Source organism: Pteronotus mesoamericanus, unplaced genomic scaffold (genome assembly GCF_021234165.1).
Source record: "Pteronotus mesoamericanus isolate MK-2021 breed Mesoamerican mustached bat unplaced genomic scaffold, CSHL_Meso_final contig_65, whole genome shotgun sequence".
Lineage (NCBI taxonomy): Eukaryota > Metazoa > Chordata > Mammalia > Chiroptera > Mormoopidae > Pteronotus > Pteronotus mesoamericanus.
Window position 1 is genome coordinate 1,238,170 of NW_026555228.1, and position 6,000 is coordinate 1,244,169.

The following is a 6,000-nucleotide window of genomic DNA, read 5'->3' on the forward strand; positions in this document are numbered from 1 at the left end:
GGCCCAAAACCAAGGCCATGATACAGGGACTTTGCCCCCAACATATTACCAGTACGCATCTAATTGTAATGAGAAGAAAATTCCCAGGTCACACGGAATCTGCACTTGCAAAACCTAATAATTTTTAGGGGGAAAAAAATCAGCACTTGGACTTTCTCTAGCTTTGTAAGAAATGTTCGGCCTAAGCAAAGCTGACCATCACTTTTAGTCCCTAAAACGTTGCTGATATGCATAGTCAGTGATTTCTGGGCATCCTCTAGAGTAACGTTCGCAGAGAGTTCCTTCTTTCAGGAGAAGTAAGTATGCTTTCTCTCTGTGACAATCCATCATTCCTCCCCTGTCTATGCATATATCTTTTTTAAAATAAAACAAGGCTTCGGAGTTTTGCAAGCTCACAAAAACCTCTCCTGTGACAAATCACCTCAGACCTAGAGGAAGTGTCAACCGATCTTTCAGTCCCGTTATTTTCCCAGCCTTCTCCTGCAAGGTGACTTCAGGAGTCAATCTGTGTCACTAATGAATCTCTGCGACAGAGCAAAGGTTGATTGGCCTTTTGTTTCCCCCACGGCCAGATGGCACACGGTCCACAGAAACATCCACAAAGGCACGGAGACGTATTTGAGGGTTGGGGGGAAGGGAAGGGGGCTCCTCGGGCTGGGGTGCCTGCGTGGAAGACCAGCCCGCATGCATTATGTCCACAGAAATGGAGTCAAGCATTTCTGGATCCGCCAACGTTCCCCAGGCCGGTCATCCTCAAACAACTTCAAAACAAGTCTTATATTCATTTGACAGATGTGTACATTTTGGTTCAGGAGATGAAGTGACTTATAAGAAGCTGAGAGAGGATTAGAATTGGCCCTGTCTATGAAGTCCAGGTGTTGGGAACCACTGCCTCTGTCCTGTCAGACAAGCGGTATCGTTCTCCCGGCAGGAAACCACTGAAGTCTCTCTCGTCAACCAGGAACGCTCGAGGGTGGAGTTCAACTGGTAAAAATAGCATCGTCATTTCAGAAACCCAGATTGGGACGAGGAATAGAGGCGCGAGGCAAGATGATGTGTGATTACGACACGCCATGGATCCCTGACATGCGTCCATGCCATTAAAGATATCAGAAGGATGGAGGGAAACGAGAACATGTTATGAATATACAGCGCGGTAATTAGCTGCTTTTTTGAGACCTGGCACTAGCTGCCGAGTCGCGCGCATTTAAAAAAATACAGAGAGAGAGAAAGAAAAGCAAAAAGGAAAAGGCAGTTCCGGCAGCCGGAGCCGGGGTAAGCGCAGAGCGGGCAGGTATGGCAGGGGGAGGGGCCGGAGGAAGAGGAAGAAGACAGAAGCCACGGAGTCACGCCAGCCTGAAGGATGGTCCCCCCGGGGAGCGAAGCATGGTCCAGACCACGAGGGAAAGTTCACCGTCTCCGTGGCAATGTAGTAAAATTCAACACACTGAATTCAGCCTCCGTCCACCAGATTCGGTACCCTCCGTGCGCTTTTGCAGGGAGTTCCAGATCTGGAGTGGATGTTTGGCAGAAGCCTCCACAAAGTCCCGTTTCCCTGGACACATGTGCTCTGACACTTTGTCTATCAGGTGACCCAATGGGACTGCAGCGGGCAGGAGCCCCGCCTGCGGTGGGTGAGACGCCAGCACGGCAGAGAGCTGGAACCTGCCCAGGGCGGCTCCCGCCCGCGAACGTCACCAACACGGACCCAGAGGGGCAGCGCTGAGGAGACGGCGCGGCGCGGGCATCGCTGGGTCCTGCCTCGCCGGGGGCGGCGGTCCCACCGCGGGGCGTCGAGGGGCACAACCTGCTCCGGGGGGCGCTTTGTAAAAGGAAAGCAGGCTATTGTATACACCAAGGGGTGGGGGGGGCGGGAAACGATGCTTTTCAATGTACTTATATTTGTTTTCCAGTGCGCAGGTACCATTTTATATTAAACACATAATTTTCAAAGTCAGATTTGTAGGAGGGAGACAGCGGGGCATTGTCTGCTGCCCCATGAAAATGTGTGGCTGAGAGCCTGGGAGTTTTCCTCTGTGCGTGTGTATATGTTCATATTTCCATGTTCTTTTAGTCTTGTGTGGAAGAAGAAAGCCCACTGAGAAGTAACATGTCACATTTGGCCAGGCTCAGAAACTGGTCCCTCTTCGACACAGCCCTGAAGGGAAACTACGTCAGCCCAAATAATGACAGTTTGGGAACATTTCGCTGGTCGAAGGCGAATGTGGCGGCGGGGGCGGGGGAAGTGACTCTTCCCTCTACAAAAGTTCAGGGACGTGTTTCTGGGAACATTGCGGCAGACGCTCTGGTGTCATGAAAGGTGAACGGGTAAGGGAAATTTTCAGCACGTGAGCAGAGATTTAAATAAGGGTATTCATCCAGGTAATGAGAAATGCCTCCATATAAGCGCTGCCACAATCAAAACACAGGACCGTGTACAAAACTAAGGGTGCTCTACATGTTACTAACCATGCCTCGTCCTTCGGTCCTTTCTGTCAGTTCTGCTTTGTCTCCTTCTATATTCATGGCTTTCCCATTTTGTGGTCTGCCATAAATAAAAGTTTGGTTCACTTTTCCGGGCCTGTTCTCCCATAAATAACCTTCTATTGACAGCCATAGATTACTCAGGAAGAAGTAGATAATGGGAACTGAAACTGTAGGTAAGAAGTGTTTTTCTTTCTTCTAAACAGCCCATCTGTCTAACTGTATTCCTGGTACGTGAAACACCTGCTTCTGCTTCCCAGGGGCCGGCCTGGCTCTGCAGTCGCAGCTGGCGGTGCTCAGGGAGGGGCTCCGACCCCCTTCTCCGGGCGAGGCAGATGGCGCGCCAAGGCACGTTGGTGGTTGTCTTTTTTTTATCATCGTCCGCAGTGCTGGACAAACTCATGGGGACAGAGCTGACTCGTTCCGAGGCAGGCGGGCAGGGCGCATGGTCAGAACGTGCGCAGAAAGGACGACGGGACAGCCGCAGGGCCAGGCGCCGGGAGAGGCCATCGCCTACTGACCCCGTCACAGGCGTCAGGAACCAGGCCGCCAGGGCGGAGGAGGCACGGAAGCCGCAGTTCCCGAGAGCAGTGCTGGCCTCTCAGGTGGGCGGGGGTGCGGCCAGGGCCCCTTCAGAACGGGCCACGGCAGGCCGGGCTCACGGCAGGCACCAGAACGAAGGCCGAAGTCACACAGAGCGACCTTCCGCAGAGTCGTCCCAGGAAGACGAGGCATCCGGATGGAGTGGCCGTTGCGGGTAGAAGCCAGGGTTCCAAAAGATACAACGCCCCATCTGCAGGAAGGAGTCGCTGGCCAGCTCCTTGTGGAAAGGACAAAAATTAGCTGTGAAGGGGGGCCTGTCTTGTTGCGTGACCAACTCAGGGAACATTTCCTCAGAGAGGGCACAACGTTCTCACAGTCCCGCCCCGGACAGACCTGGGCGGCCGGCCACGCCCTTTGACCGTGCGTGGGGAGGCTGAGGTCACTCTCTCTGGGGTGCGGCAGGACCCCCCTCCTGGACGGGGGGATGGTTGGTGAAGAAGAGGAAATGCAAGAAGGGCAGCCCTCCGAATGAACGAGAACACAGGAGTATGGATAACAAAGACACACCGTGAAGTTGCAGTTGTGAGCCCTTTTGACGAACCTGAGTGAGCAAGTTCCATTCTCAATGACTTGCCCAGCGCACCTGTGTGTTGTGTCTGTTTTACGTCCAGCGTGATGCATTTCAGGAAGTCAGATACATAGATCAGGCTGTGATTTGAATTCAATAATACAAACTGTTGATTAGGTAGGCTAGCATTGTTTAAACGTCTATGGAAATCTAATTGGCTTAATGAATAAGCTTTTGCCTGATCAGTTAGACAGATAAAATATTGGTATTTAGAAGAATGCTTCATGCATAAATTAAAGTAGAAAGAGTGGCATTTTTCATGAACACAAACTTTTGGGATGGGAAGGAATTTATCAAGGTTCTTAAAAACAGCAGAGGCCCCACTATGTCATTGTTCATAGCCAGTACAAAATAAGACTGAAGTGAAACTCTAGAAATAGCTGCCGGTAAAGCAGAGGTGCGACTATAGGTGAACTGCGCTCAGGAATATGGTCAACTGAGTCCTGTGAACAGGGATAGAATCACGAACTGAGAACGTGCGACTTGAAAATGTTTCACCAATGACTAGGAAGCAGAAGGGCACTTTCATGAAAGTATTTTTTGGCTAATCATAGAATTAAGTTTTTTCATCCTCCCCTGAGGACACTTTTCATTGCTTTTCGAGAGAGAGGAAGGGCGAGAAATATTGACGTGAGAGAGGAGCATCCATTGGATGCCTCTCTTCCACGACGGGTATCAAACACGCAAGCTAGGCACGCACCCTGGCTGGGAATCGAATCCGTAACCGAAACATCCTGGGCCGACGCTCCCACCGACCGAGACACCCTAGCCGGGGCTAGAATTCATTCTTAGTAGTGCTGCCTACCATTACAATAAAAGTATGTGATATAACTCAGCACGTAAAAGAGTATGATGCGAGAATTAAAATCCAAAGGATAGTAATAAATTTGAAAAGGGCACAGGCTGGGGCCAAAGTAGGTTTACAGTTGTTGGTATGAAAAGTAAGAGAATCATTAATAAGTACAAACACAAGAATTCAGTCTGTTTCGCGTACTGGCCACTGTAGACCCACTCTTGCCCACCCTGGAGATACATCTGGGGGGTGAGGGGGCCACCTGAGAAAGGAGGTCCTGACCAAAAATAGATCTGCGCACACACCTGACTTGCAAGCTACTGTCCTCTCCCCGTGCCTTTCATATCAAACATCTTCGGGGGAAAAACCACCCTCTGCATACACCACGCCAATGCGGCCTCTGTAATCTGCCACTTCCTACCCTCCCACAATAACGTCTTACTCCCATCGCTAGGGAAACCGCCATCCAAGCTGCATTTCTCAAAACTCGGTGAATCCCGTGGGCATGGAGTCCCCATGCGGTATTTAAAAATATAATAGAAGGACACTTTTCAACACAAAGTCCATTTTGATAGAATAACACTGAAAGAACGATGAGGTTGTTCTATGAAAGGAGAGATGTCCTCGTACATGTATGACGCTGAAACTGAGCAGCGGGTCACGCTTTGTTGCTGCCCAGGTAAAACATACGTGCTGGACCTGTTGCGTTGTAGGGACGCAGGTACGTGCCTACCTATACATACTCGTGTGCTTCAGTATGTTTGTCCATAGTCCCGTTTTTAAGAAAACCACCTATTTCAAGACGCAGGCGGGCATGCTGTCGTTACGCATGGCGCAGGACTGCATATTCGGAAATGCTCGCCAGGGCGCGGAACAGACTGAGCGACAGGTTTGCCTCTCTTACGTCGGTCAAGAGCGGAGGAACATGCCCTGAGGGGACGTGTGTGAGGAGCACCGACGCGCCGTGCTGCCAGTGCCCAGTCCAAGCTCTGCGGTGTGTCTCCAAGGCGGAACCGCGCGCAGAGCTGAGCGGTTCCACGGCCCACGCGGCCAGGAACACTGCACGCTGCAAACGAGAACAGCGTCAGCTCTGTGACTCGTCTTTTCCTCATCAGCATCCGTTGCTTTTCCTCCTGCCTCCAGTGAGGTGCATAACGACCTCAACTTTCAACTGGACGTTGCTACAGTGCAGACACGGCTCACGCGAGAACCGCCTCAACACTCTCCACGTCCCTAGTTACTAGTTCCTCAGCTATGAAAATAAAGGATCTGAATCCTTTGCGTGATGAGTACTTATAAAAGGGAAGCACCTAGATGCATCTTTTAAAAAGTGGTTTATGGGGGTGACTCGGGCTAATGACATGTCAGTTTCAAGTGTATGGTTCTGTTGCACATCATGTGTGTATTGCATGGTATCCCGTGCCTCGGCCACAATCGTCAGGAGAACACGAGACGCGGGCTAACTGAAAGCCGTGCCCTCGAAGCCCGGACGGCGGTCGCGAATCAGCACTCAACGCCCGGGGCTGGCCAGCTGTTCCTTTGCAAGCTTCTC